The sequence below is a fragment of the Colobus angolensis genome, unplaced genomic scaffold, assembly GCF_000951035.1.
Source record: "Colobus angolensis palliatus isolate OR3802 unplaced genomic scaffold, Cang.pa_1.0 Scaffold324, whole genome shotgun sequence".
NCBI classification, from domain to species: Eukaryota; Metazoa; Chordata; class Mammalia; order Primates; family Cercopithecidae; genus Colobus; species Colobus angolensis.
Window position 1 is genome coordinate 2,024,150 of NW_012116533.1, and position 14,833 is coordinate 2,038,982.

The window sequence follows — 14,833 nt, forward strand, 5'->3', positions numbered from 1 at the left end:
TGTGTACCTAACTACTACATTATAAATTTTGCATTCTTATATTAAAATATTGAAATGAGTAGCTCAGTGAATTTAGCATCTATTTTTAAGCATTTTTGAGAATTACTTTTCAAAATTCTTCATTTCTTTCTTCTTTTTTCAAACCAATTCATTAGTTCGAATTTTGCAAATAGAAAAATGAGAACTGAGTATGTATACATTAGCTTAGATCTATTAGTATAGATCACACATATACATGAAATTTAACATTCTATTTTTGAAAGATTTAAATGAGAATTTAATAAAATTTTTAGATAAGTACATGGGAAAATCAAGTGTTTGGTGGTCCTCCAAAGTAATGTAGGTGTATCTAATATGTTGCACAGCAAGTGTTGAGTGATATATATACATAAAATCAGAAAAGAAAAAGTAACCGCTTCATAAATATTATAAATTGTGTCTTTTTACACTTTTTAAAAAATATTTCAGCTTTTAATTTATTTGATTGGAAGCATTTGAGAGACTGATTCCTTGATATGAAATGCAAGTACACTCATTAGTGATCATGGTCAAGACCAAATGGTCAGTTTCTGCCAGCAAACGATTAGCTTTGATGACAGATGTGTAAACCAAAAATAATTAAATTATTTGGTAATAATTCTTCCTTGCTGTAGGCATTAAATAGTATTAGATCTTTAGGCATGAAATATATTTAATCCAGTTGTTAGATATAGTTACATTTTCAAAGCTGGATGAATCTTGTATTCTCACTGAGTACAGTTCTCTAACTGATGTGTCAAGGATGATGCTTGTATCATCAATCACAGGAGGGAAATCCTCTGTGATTAATGTATGGAGGAGAAAATACTATGCTTTTCCCTGTGGGTGCAGGGCATGCTTCTATACACCCACATTGTGTGGGAGGCAGAATGGTTATACTTGCCCTTCTTGGATTTCTTCTCAAGGCAAGACCCTGGCCTCATCCTCCAAATGCATGTTCCAGTCCCTCTCTCACATCAGGGGTGCTTATGACACTGACTTGGATAACTTTTGCAAAATATGCTTGCCTGGGCCACTGTCTCCCCATTGGACATTTGCTTCATGAGGAGTATCATTTCTAGGGTAAAGGCAAGGATTTTGAAAAAAAAATTTTTTTCTTTGCCATTTTATCAGAAGAATCATATTTAATGAAATTAAAAATAAAAATAGGTGATTTTGATGTTCACCCTAGACTAAGAGGACCACTGCTGTCTTTGAGGCATTTACAGACATATGGAGATCTGAAGCATACTTAGAGTTGCGGGTTCTTTCTCTGTAACTCTTTTGAACTGGGCATAAACCTCAAATGGAGTGTAAAATGCAGAGTGTTGTCAACTTATCACTCCAAGAATATTTTTTTGCACTTTTTTAGTTTGGAAGGGTCAAATTGAGATGACAGAGGAATAGTGGATAAGAGCTATAGTGCTATTAAATTACATTCTAGAGTTGGGAAAATCGAGACCCATAATCCTAGGAATTATTAATGATAAGAGCTAACACTTTCTGAGTGCTTGCCACATGCCAGGCCCTATACTGAATGCATCATGTCCATTTTCTCATTTGATCCTGACAACCACCTGTGAGGCCTCATTTTAAAGACAAGCAAGCTGAGGCTCAGACCTTGGATTTGTCCAAGGTCACCCAGTTGGTCATTTACAGAGCCCTGATTCAAACTCTCTTTTGCTTGATTACAAAGCCATTGCTCTAAAAGATTAGATTATACTGTCTGTATTTGCTTCTGGGAGCTTATGGAATTCACTCCTATCTGTTCTCACAAGGAACTCTATTGGGTTTTGAAAAAGGCTGAAGAATTGAAAAGAAACTTTGTAGGCTGGGAAACATAGTGTCCTTTGAGCAGTGAGATAGGCTAAGCTCAGAGGACTGGGTTCTGGAATGTGGAAAGGAGACGTGTCCACTGGAGAGCAAGTCAGAACTTTCGTGAGCCCTGCTCCAGGTCCCAGGAGAAAGTGCCAGCCATGAGGATTGGAGTATTGCCTGGTAAGGAGATTATTATTTTATCTAGCATGTTCTTCTATAATGCTCTATATGCTAGGCACTGGTCTGCACTGCTCTAAGCACTTTATAAATATTAACTCCTTTACATCTTATAACACCTCCTTGAAAATAGGCGTTATTATTACCCCCGTAATACATATGAGTAAACCGAGGTTCAGAGATGTTAAATAACTTGTTCAAGGTCACACAGCTGGTTAAGTGCCAGAGCCAGGCTTTGAACCTAGGCAGTCTGGATCTAGTGGCTGTGTTATACTGCTTCTCAACAGAAACTTGATTTTTCTTTCTTCTGTGTTCATCATCCTTTCTCAATCACTCCTGGGCAAGTCTACTTTGCTAGCAAATTTCCCTTACCCCTTTGGCTTTTTTTTCACCCATGAATCCTCTAATGTTTTCTGCAGCTTCTTTGAGCTCATTCTTTATCCTCCACACTGCCTCCTTTGGCATCACTCATGAACGACATGCTCTTTTCATTTGCCAAATATTTTTTCCATAAATTATCCCATCTCAGCTTGGGAAGTCACAATGGGAAGTATTGTTCCTATTTTGTGAATGAGGCAACTAAGGCAAGCAACTTTCCTGAAGTCTCACACAACCATCTAGTGGCAAATTGGACTAGAATCCAGATTCTCTGATTCTGAATCTAATGTTCTTGTCCATTGCATCATCTGATGGAATTTATCTATTCATTAATTAATTTGTTTATTCATTAATATTGTAAAAATATACTGAGTATCTTACTGTGTGTTAAGGCACTGGCTGCAAAAGTCGGTATAAAAATTGTTGCTCTTAAGCAACAGACAACACAATGAGATAAGGTCTCACCATAAAAAGTTAAATGGCAGCACATATACTAAGTGCCAAATGAGTGGTCTGGTCACATCATACAAGAATTTTGATGCTGGACATGTAGCATCAAAGACCGCTTTATGAGAAAGGTGAGACTTGAACTTGGCATAGAAGGGTACTTAGAACTTAGAGAAGAGAGTGGAGCAGCACTTTCCTAACCGTGGGAATGGTGTGCATTAAAGCAGTCCTTCACAACCTTTATTGTGTCATGGCATGCAGAGAAAAGCATAGTATTTGTAAAGCACACTCGGATGAATGGAGGAAGCAGTTTGACATCTAGAGGCAAGCATCCTAGGAGTTTCAACAGCACTGCCTCTGGGCTCAGTTGAGGAGAGAGGAGAAATCTCATAGGCTCAGACACTTATAATATGTTTGGGAAGGTCTGCACTAGGTATTGGGGCACACTGTGGTCATGGTGGGTCTAAAGACTACTGACAAGGTCACAGCGATGAAATGAAGGGAATTTCCAGAGAAGCCATAGTAGATACCATTGGAAAGAAAACTTATGGGCAAATGATGAAGGGCTGTTGAATTTTATTCTGTCGACCTACAGAATAGGTAGGCAAAATATACATAGCACTGTTTTAGAAAGATTCCACTGGTTTCCATATGGAAGATTAACTAGAGGGAAGAAGAGTAGTCAAGAGGCTATTACCATTGTCTAGGTGGGAGGTGATGTTATCTTGAACTAGATTGATAGTAACAGAGACAGAGAATGGTGGGCAGAATTGAGTTATATTTTGGAGGTAAGAAAGTCAGGGTTTGTTAATGGAATTGCACAATGGAGAGTAGAAGGGAGGTGACAAAGAGGATTTCAAATTTTCAAGTTTGAGCAAATGCTTATGAATAGCGATGCCATTCTCTAAGATAGAGAGCCCAGGAGAAGTAGAAAGATTTTTTTGGAGGGGAAGGACAAATGAAATGATGAGTTTCAAGTTGACGTTTGGAGGCAAGGAAACCAGTTAGGAGGCTATTTTAAAAGCCAAGTAAGACAAGATGAGATCCTGGACTATAATGGTAGCAGTGGGAATGGAAGGAAAATGGTGAATTGAGAGACATTATATAGGAAGAATTGACAGGATTTTGTCATGGACTAACTTCTGGAGTCGAAAAGTAGAGGAAAGTCTAAAGCCTAAGATCTCTTCTGTCCTTTATCTTCTTAGTGATGCTCTGATCTTCGTGGCTTAATATACTATCTATTTGCTGATGAGTCACAAATTTGTGTCTCCATACTTTTATGCCCAACTGCCTGCTGGACATATCAACTTGCATGCTTAACAGGTATCTTACTTAATAGTAATAGTAACTTACCATGTTCAAAACTGCCCCTGCCCACCACCCCCAATAAAACTTGCTGCACTCACAAAACCTGCTCCTCACAGTCTTCACCAACTCCCTAAATACCAATTTCATTCTTCCAGTTGCTCAGGCAGAAGACCTAGGAATCAATCTTGATTTTTCCCTCTTTCATATCCTAAATTTATTTGATCAGCAAAACTTATTGGTTCTACCTTCAGAATATATCTAGAATCTGACCACTTTTTCATTGCTACTATCCTGGTTTATATCACAATGATCTGCTTCCTGGAGTATATTGCACTAGCCTCCCAACTGTTCTTCTTGCTTCTGTTCTTGCCACCATCACTTAAGTCTATTATTCTCTCACTGCTTTTTGGACCCAGGATAATTTTATTATGTGAATGTCAGATCATGTCATTCCTCTGCTCAAAACTCCTCCAATGGCTTCCCATCTGACACTCAGTAACAACAAAACCCCTCATAATGGCCCATAATGCTGTATACAACCCGGATATTGACATACTCATGTCTTTCAGGTGATGGATCTTCCACACATTGCTAACATTTACCAAACATTCACTATGTATGTGGTATTGTGCTGGGGGCTTTATATATATTTATTCATTTAATTCTTATAAAACACCTAAGTGATATATACTATCATAATTTTATAGATTAAGGAACTGAGGTACCAAAAGCTGAAGTAATTTGCTCAAGGCCCCACAACCAGCAGAAAAGGAAGTCAGCATTCCAACCCAGGTCTGCCCAACTCTAGAGCCAAGATTTATCCATTGTTTTTCATCACCTCCACAAATATTTACCATATGCCATGCAGCACACTAGGCAGTACCTACAAGGATGAATAGGGCATCCAACTTGGTAAAATCTTCTCTGACTACCATATTTAGTATTGCAAGTGCCTTCTCGCCATTCTCTATCTGCCTTCCGTGTTTTATTTCTTTATACTTTGAATACTACCAGATGTTATATGTTTATCTATTTATTTGTTTATCATCTATCTCCTTCTGCTAAAACAGGAGCTGGAAAACTTTTCCTGTAAAGGTCCAGATAATAAATATTTTAGGCTTTGTGAGTCACGCAGTCTTTAACACAACTACCTACCTCCATTATTGTTATACAAAAGCTGCCATAGATGAGCATGACTGTGTTCCAATGAAACTATATTTACCAAAACAGGGGGCAGGCTAGATTTGGCTAATGGACCATAGTGTACTGACCCCTCCTAGAATGTAAATTCCAGGAGGGCAAGGACTTTTGTTTACTGCTATATCTCCAACATCTAGAATAGTACCTGGCACATAGTAGGCACATGATATATTTTACTGAATGAATGAATCAGTGGGAGATTGGAGAGCTGTGGAATAAAAAATATATATAACAGAGTCATTGATGGTGCAGAATCCTGAGCAAAATCTAGCTTTGGATGGGTTTGCAGCATATCAATTCTCCTTCCTTCTTTTTCCCCTCATCCCTACACTAACAGTTAAACTTGTCATATAAAGTAAAAGTTGCTTTCATTGCCTGTGCAACTCTCCCGATGTGTGAAATTTCATCTGGCTTCCTTTACTGTTGTCATTTGTCTATTTAACCCTCCTGACTCAGACTCCCTCTAATAACAATAATAACTCAAATACTCTGTACTAAAACCAGAATGCTGAAATCAGTATTTTTAATTAATTTGAAACAACAGCTAGCAATAGCTTCTATTGACAACTCTACACTTTTCAACACTTAATCATATTCTGAAGTACTCCCAGAAGCTAGGCGACTGTTACTGTTATGATATGAGATGTTATTTTCCTTCCATGCATTTAGTGTGAATGGTTTGTTCTGAAAAACTTCAGCTTTCATGTACTCCTAATGGTAAGAATCACATGGTAGGAAATATGATAAATGAAGTATTTACCAGTTCTTACTGACTATTCTTTCATACTTCCCTGGATCTCTTACAGGCACTAAAGATATCCTGTAGTTATATGACTTCCTATTGAAAATGCACATTCACTCATTCATTATTTTATATAGTCTTCCACACATTGCTAACATTTACCAAACATTCACTATGTATGTGGTATTGTGCTGGGGGCTTTATATATATTTATTCATTTAATTCTTATAAAAAACCTAAGTGATATATACTATTATAATTTTATAGATGAAGGAACTGAGGTACCAAAAGCTGAAGTAATTTGCTCAAGGCCCCACAACCAGCAGAAAAGGAAGTTAGCATTCCAACCCAGGTCTGCCCAACTCTAGAGCCAAGATTTATCCATTGTTTTTCATCACCTCCACAAATATTTACCATATGCCATGCAGCACACTAGGCAGTACCTACAAGGATGAATAGGGCATGATCTCCTTAGCCTTCCAGAGGTAACACTAATTAGGGCTATATGGATGGGAATGGAGCGTCAGATGCAGAAGCTAAGGAATTTTCTGTTTACAAACAGGTGGGTGAAAAAGTAGACACAGCACTGTGAATTTGTGGAGTTTTGAAAAATGGACAGAGGGCTACAGACTGAGAGCGAATAGGGCCACCAACTCTAGAATTAAGGTCAACCGATAGGGTAGGGACATGCCATTCTCAGGGGCTTAAGCTGACAAAGAAATTGCCCACTGTAGAAATGAGATTGGCTGCCCACAGAAAAGTATTTACTGATAGATAAGGGACCTCCCTATATGTCATTAAGAAGTAATGCTCTAAAATGTAATCAGTGGAAAACAGAACTGTAGCCTTGGAAATGCTATGGCTGGGGAAGTGCATATAACTAAGACAGGGTTCATGATATTGTGACATGTACAAACAAGTTATTTGACCATTATAGAAAGAAAAATAAAAATAATTAGAAAGAGAAGTTGCTTTTATTACTCTGTGCCCTGGCCTACTGACACATTTATTGGCTGTCTGATAGGATGATGGATGGATGCAACAGACTGAATAAACTACATTACTCCATCTTTTCAGATCACCCAACATAATATACTATCTCTTCACTCACCAGTAACAACAGTCACCATACAACTAGTGCCTACACTGAGCCAAACACTTTACATAAATTATCTTATTTAATCCTCAAAGCAACTCTATGATATCATAGAGTTCTATTATTAGTTCCATTTTCAAATGACAGAACTGAGGCTCAGAGAGGTTATGTGACTTAAGCCCATAAAACGAAATGAGTGGTATATTAGTTTCCTGTGACTGCCATAACAAATTGCTACAAACTTGGTGGCTTAAAACATCAGATATTTATACTGTCACAGTTCTGGAGGCCAGAAGTTCAAAATCAAGGTGTTGGCAGGGTTATGCTCCCTACACAGGCTCTAGGGGAGATTCTGTTACTTGCCTCTTCCTAGCGGTTCCAGGTGTTGCTTGGCTTGTGGTAGCATCATTCCAATCCCTGCCTCTGTCTTCAGATGGGCTTCTCCCTTGTCTCCGTGCCCTGTCTCTTATAGGGACACTTATCATTGGAAAGAGCCCACCCTAATCCAGGATGATCTCATGTAGAAATCCTTATCTTACATACATCAGCAAAGAGTCGTATTCTAAATAAGTTCACATTTTGCGGTTCCAGTTGGATGTAACTTTTGGGGGCGGGGACACAATTCAACCCACTACATATAGCCTAGCTGGGACTTTAGCCTATCTGACTCCAAAACTCTGGCTCTTTTCACTAACTAAAGCAGGCTGCTCCCACCAAACTAACAGCCTTTTGTCTTTATTTGGTTTCCTAAGTAGATTTCCTACTGGGATTTATCAAGATGAATTAATCAATTGACATTTTGGCTTCCAAATTATTGCCTTATAAGTTTAGGTTGTGTGAAATTTGTCCCGTAGAGCCTGATCAATCCCTGGTTAAAATGGACAAAATTGAGTTTTGGAGCCTGTGAAGCTGATGAATGGATCCTGAGGATCAAGGTCTATTTAGAGTATAAGCATCCCACAGCCTACCAGCCATACTAATTTCTTGACTATATATGTGACCATAATATAATGGCAAAGCACAATATTCTGAGTCTACAGAACAATGTCTAATCATCTAAGAGCTTACAGGGTGAATTTTTATGTACCTTTATATCATATCCAGAAATATTCCCTGTAGTGCCTACTGTGTTTGTTCCCGAGCCTCAGCTCCCTGCATCAAGTCACAAGGAAGATGTCTCTAGGAGTTCATTATCACATTAAGACAAGGATTCTGTAGAAAAATGGGAATCTAGAAACAGTAGGGACTTCTTGTACCTCTATATCAGTGTCTTTGCAGGGCAATTGCCCTAGCTGACCAGTTGACACTGGCCTGCTCACACCTTAATTATGAATAGAATATTCCTAGGGATGTCTTTCTCAGATTGTGATCAGTTTGTGGGCCGCTTATTGTGGGGGTCCACTGAGTGACACCTGGGGAGCTAGTTAAAAATGTCAGTTTCCTGGTCCTTGTAGCTGGCCTACTGACTTAGTATATCTGAAGATAGGGTCAGGAGCCTGTATTTTAAAACAAGATTCTGGAATAATTCTGATACACATTCAAGTTTGAGAATTATCGCCTTCTGGTGAAATCAGGCTTCCATGACATTGAAATACAGAATAAACTCCAAATGTTCACTTGCAATTCCAGCCAATAATCACTCACCATATTGCATTCTTGCAGCATGATCTGTATGCTTTAGTTCATGCGACAATGTCATTTCATATGACTTAATTTAAATGAAAGCAAAGGCAGTTATGGCAAGATTTCTTAATCCTGCTCTCCTGAGACAATTTACATAACTTTTGGGGAGAATGCAATAACCTCTCTCTAATATCTTAAACTGATCTCTGAAGTTCCTTTTGGCTCCAACATTCTGATTCTAAGAATGTTCCTAGGGTTTCAAATCTGTTTGTGCAAAACACATTGCCTGTTAAAGACTAAACCTATTTTCCTTCTTCCAGGCAAGAAGTTTCTGAAGAAAACTAGTTGCTCATGATCTTTCTGGGTGTTTTCTAATAACATATACCTTCTCACAATGTTATTGCAAAGAGTGAGTGAAGTAATATATGCAAAGTGCCAAGCATAGTGCCTGACACAAGGAAGTGGTTAGTAAATACGCATGCTGCTTCCAGTGCATTGTGACAATACTGTCTCTTGAATTATTGAAAATATAACATCAGGAAACTTCAGCTGAATGAAAACTAGGGAATTAGCTGTATTGACAATATTAGGTTTATTTGGCTTTAGGGGAACTAGATAGAACCGAGATAGAACCGAAATCTCTGCAGACTGGCTCAGCTACGGAATAGTGAGATGGCCTGGGGAGGACATGTGTTGGTTCCTGCCATGCATATTGTCTTGGAGAAAAACTGCTGTGACTCTGGCCCAACAAAGGTTTTGTCCTAAAAGTCAGCTTCCAATCCCCAACATGCTTCCTAAGCTAGCATTTCTCAAAATGTATTCCATGGAGTACTAGTTTCTGAGGATCAGTATTGACAGTATTACGTAAAGAGCTCCATGAACAAGCAATGTTACAAACCACTGGATTAATCAAATGTGGTTTACTGGCTGCGAGAATATTCAGAGTCCTTAATAGGTCGACAGGTAATGTGAATCTCCAAAAACTAATGGGGTATACTAGATTTAAAAATTTTTGTGACCTCACTCACAGGGATGGTGGTGAGGGACTAGTGGTTCTGAGAAATGCAATTATGAGAACACTACTCCAAAGTGACTAGTGACTTGCTAACAAAGTGACTTGCTAACAAGAATGGACACTTTGCAGCCCTTACATGATAGAAGTTAAGAGAACAATTATATGCTAAACCATAGAGTACTGACCCTCAACCCCCTAGTGTCTCTATTTTCTTCTTTGCTCAGCTTAGATTCTATATCCATCCTTAAAGTCACTATTTAGCATACACCCTAGCTTCCCTGGGTTCTCTCTGCTTTCGTGTGATTTGAATAACAGACATCCAATCGTTGTTAAATCCTACTCTCTTTATTCCCAATCTGCCCCAGCACCTGAATGAGATTGGATAAAAGCTTATAATCGTGCTAACCAGTCTTGGTTAGATTCATGACCACTAACTTCAAATGGTCCCTTAGTACTATCCGCTAACTTCACTACAGTTATTTCATCCATTCATTCCTGAATGCTCCTGGATGACTGGTTTACATCTTTCCTTTCCTCAAACTTCCAACACTTCTTTCTACATTTTCCCTTTCAGCTGCTACCTTGCTTCCTATTTCACTGAGAAAATAGAAGTTGTCAGAAAAGAACTCCCACCAACCTATTTGTATTTGTATCCACACACTCTGCCTTCCCTCTTGTCACTGTGAGCGAACTGTCTGGGATTCCACTGAATGCTGACTCCTCTACTTATGCACTAGATTTTATTTCTTTTTGCCTAATTAAGGTCATTACTCAAGTCATTCACTCCTCCCTCATGACATCAATTTTTCTTTCATTGAACAACGTCTTCAATGTTTAAAAAATCTGTTCTGTTCACCCAAGCCATAGCCCCATTTCTCTCCTCCTCAGAGCAAAAATTCTGGAATGAGTTGTCTCTGCTCATTAGTTCCAACTTCTCTCCTCTCATTTTCTTTTGAATCCTCTCCAGTCAGGCTTTTGCCATCATCACTCCACCAAAATGATTCATATCAAGGTCAACAATATCTCCTCAGTATTAAATTCAATGGTCATTTTACGGTTCTCATTTTTTTTTCACCCAACAGCGGCATTTGACACAGTTTATCACTCTCTCCTTGAAACACTTTGTTCTTCCACTTGGCTTCCAGGACACCATGCAATTCTTGGCTCTCTTTCTACTTCACTAGCTACTATTTCTTAATATCCTTTAGAGGTATGTCTTCATTTTCCTGATAACTAGGTTGTCTGATTGGCATCTCAACTTGAAATTATCCAAAGTCAAAGTGACTATTTTCCTTATACCTGCTTCTCCCACAGCCTTCTTTATTCTTCTGGTTATTTAGGCCAAAGCCTTGGAGTCTGCCTTGACTCCCTTTTTCTCTCACACTCCAGATCCTATCCATCAGCAATACTTTCAGCTGAATAGTTCAAAATTTATTTGTTTAGAAATAGCATCTCACGCTATCACCCAGGCTGGAATGGAGTGGCACAATCATAGCTCACTATAACTTCAGGCTCCTGGGCTCAAGGGATCCTCCCACCTCCGATTTCCCAGTAGTTGGAAATACAGGTACTCACCACAATACCTGGCTAATTATTATTATTGTTATTGTTATTGTTATTATTTTGTAGAAACAGACCTCTTGCTTTGTTGCCCAGTCTGGTCTTGAACTTCTGGCCTAAAGTTATTTTCCCACCTCGGCCTCTCAAATTGTTGGGATTACGGGTGTGAACCACTGCACCTGGCCTAAAAGTATATTTAGAATCTGAACACTTCTCTACTGCTATAACCTTAATCCAAGCCAGCATCATTTCTTACTTGGATCATTACAAAATCCATTAAACATGTAAATCAGATCATGTCATGCTCCTGCTCAAAACCCTCCGTGGCCTTTTATATTGTTCACAATAAAAGCCAAAGTCTTTAGAATGACCTACAGGATTCTACATGAGCTACCTTCATTCCTATTACCTCTCTGACCTCATGCTCTGCCACTCTCCTCTTTGATTACTGAGACCAGCCATATGGCTTACTTGCTGTTTCTCAGACATACCAAGAAAACTCCCAGAGGTCCACTGCTTTTCCCTCTAACTAGGATGTTTCTTCCTCATAGAGTGTCATGCTTACTCACTTGCTTCTGTCAAATCTCTGTGCAAATGACACTTTACCAGTGATATTTTCTTTACCATCTTTTTTAAAAATTGCCACTCTCTGCATGCTTCCTACCACTTTACCCTGCTTTATTTTTTTCTCCATAGTACTTGTCATTTCCTGATATAATAATATTGATTTGCTTGTTTATTGCCTATCTTCACCACTAGAATGTAAGCTTCAGGAAGGCAGGAATTTTATTTTGTTGCGTGTATCCCCAGTGTGTAATATGGTGGCTAGCACATAATAGGTGCTCAATACATTTCAACTTATTATAATAAAGAATGATTCCAAGTGCAATAGGAATTCCAAGATTCCTGGCATCTTCAGATGGACACAGATATCCTTCATCATCTACAGCAATTCCCCTCCCAGTGCCAAACTCTGTGACACTGCATGTCTGGTAGTGAGTTAATCTTTACATGAGGACTTCCAGGAAGTTCCATACATTCTTAAGCAAAGTGCTCCATTATTGAAGCTATTTAATTCCTAGAAAGATCTCTGTGGCCGGGTGCAGTGGCTCACGCCTGTAATCCCAGCACTTTGGGAGGCTGAGGCGGGCAGATCAGGAAGTCAGGAAATCAAGACCATCCTGGCTAACACAGTGAAACCCCATCTCTACTAAAATACAAAAAATGAGCCAGGTGTGGTGGCACACGCCTGTGGTCCCAGCTACTTGGTAGGCTGTGGTGGGAGAATCGCTTGAACCCAGGGGGCAGAGGTTGCAGTGAGCAGAGATGGCGCCACTGCACTACAGCCTGGGCAACAGAGCAAGACTCTGTCTCAAAAACAAAAAAAAAAAAAAAAAAAAGAAAGAAAGAAAGAAAGAAAGAAAAGAAAAAGAAAGATCTTTCCCAAGGGTCCTTTTCTGATACATAATATTTTTTGAATAGGTATAAGGCATACATGACACAAAGTGCCAAATGTTCAAAGAGCAAGTAGTGAAAAGTATATTCTACCACCTCCCGCTACTACCAACTTATTCCAAGCCACTAGCATTTTTAAACTGGAATTAAGGCACAATTTTTTTAGAAACAGAAGTTAGATGATGTCACTCCTCTGCTGACATCAGCCTGGGGCATGTGATCACACTCAAGGTAAAAGCTGGAGTCTCCCTCTGCCCCCAGACACCAAGATCCCTTCCTGGAGGCAAACACTCTTACTAGTTTATTGTGAAATTTTTAGAGATAGCATATATATTATACACACATACCTCCATGTGTATAATTCATTTTTAACTGTACACACTATTTTTTACATTTCTTTTTTTCTCATTTTATTCTACCTCATTCTTTTTAATAGCTATAGTTGTATCAGTACGGCTATTGTATTCTCCAGAGATTCTTAGTTTGGAATCCATGTATGGGTTTCATTGGGTCTATGAATCTCTTGAAACTGCATGTCGACACCTGTGTGCATGTGTATGTGTACATCTTTTAGCAGAGCAGGCCCATATCTTTGATCAGATTGAAAGGAATCTGAGACCCAAAATGCGTAAGAACCGCTATATTGAGTCTGAATCTGCCTTTCTGAAACGCCTACCCTTTAGCCCTATTTCCACTTTTTGGAGCAGTTCTGTCAGGACCTGGTACATGGAGGACATACAACAGGTAACTTGTGAAATGAATGAAGGGACAACATAAAATGAATCTATTCTCTCTCTTTTTAATGTTTTAAAAAATTTTTATGTATTTATTTTTTTTTTGAAGACAGTATCACTCTTGTCACCCAGGCTGGAGTGCAATGGCACGATATCAGTTCACTGCAAACTCCGACTCCCAGGTTCAAGTGATTCTCCTGCCTCAGCCTCCCCAGTAGCTAGGATTACAGGCACCTGCCACCATGCCTGGCTAATTTTTGTATTTTTAGTAGAGACAGGGTTTCACCACGTTGGCCAGGCTGGTCACGAACTCCTGACCTCACGTGATCCACCGCTTCAGCCTCCAAAAGTGCTGGGATTACAAGCGTGAGCCACTGTGCCCGACCTATTCTCATTTCTTTGTGTTAGCTTTTGGTTAGCCTGAGGAAACTATCATTTTCTAAGTCATCCCTTTTCTAAAGTTAATGACTTAATTTTCTTAACTTTTCCTAATTTGACATGGTTTCCAAACCTGTAGGCTTTCCCTCCGTGCTCTAATGTGGGTTTCTTCCTCAAATGCTATCGGGGCAAGTTGATAATTTTAAAAAGTGAAGTGGATCAGATGTGAGACAATGGCAAGTGGTGGGACCTGTGGAGGCCACCTGGCAAAGATGTTCACAGGCAAACTCACATATAACACATCCATAATCAAACAAAAAATATTTTCAGGACAGTTTTGGACTATGGGCAGGCAGCTTGCAAATCTAAAAATTTGGACCTCCTACAGTTTGTTGATACTCCTTTCACATCTTCTGCACTCTATCAATTACTTTTGTCCTCCCCATAGGCCTGACAATTTAATCAAACTAAGGTAGTGCCTGCATCTCAAATACCCCTTAAGATTCCTTGTTATTATTCCCTTGCCAATATGGCTCTCTCTGTATAAAATGCCTTTGTGGAATATTCTCTATTTGCCCCTCAAGATCCACTTTTAAAAATAGACTATTTTTTAGAGCAGTTTTAGGTTAACAGCAAAATTGAAAGGAACATACAGAGAGTTCCCATATGGCCCCTAAAGATCCAGTTTTCACCCTTCTTCACCCTCTTTGTGTACTTCCCAAGACTGACCTTTATAGACTGCGTTGAAAACTATTTTTAGTTATTATGGGTACATAGTTGGTGTATATATTTTTGGGGCACATGAGATGTTCTGATACAGGCATGCAATGTGAAATAAGCACATCATGAAGAATGGGGTATCCATACCCTGAAGCATTTACTCA

At 39.0% G+C, this 14,833-nt stretch overlaps 1 protein-coding gene across 1 annotated transcript in view; it reads left to right on the forward strand.

Annotated features, from left to right (window-relative positions):
* Positions 1–1,947: 1,947 nt before the first annotated feature.
* RGAG1 (retrotransposon gag domain containing 1) overlaps positions 1,948–14,833 on the forward strand; it is a 96,930-nt gene continuing 84,044 nt past the window's right edge. Inside the window, exon 1 of the mRNA XM_011951678.1 lies at positions 1,948–2,016. The gene's annotated coding sequence lies outside the window, so the exon portion shown is untranslated. The remainder of the gene's footprint in view (positions 2,017–14,833) is intronic.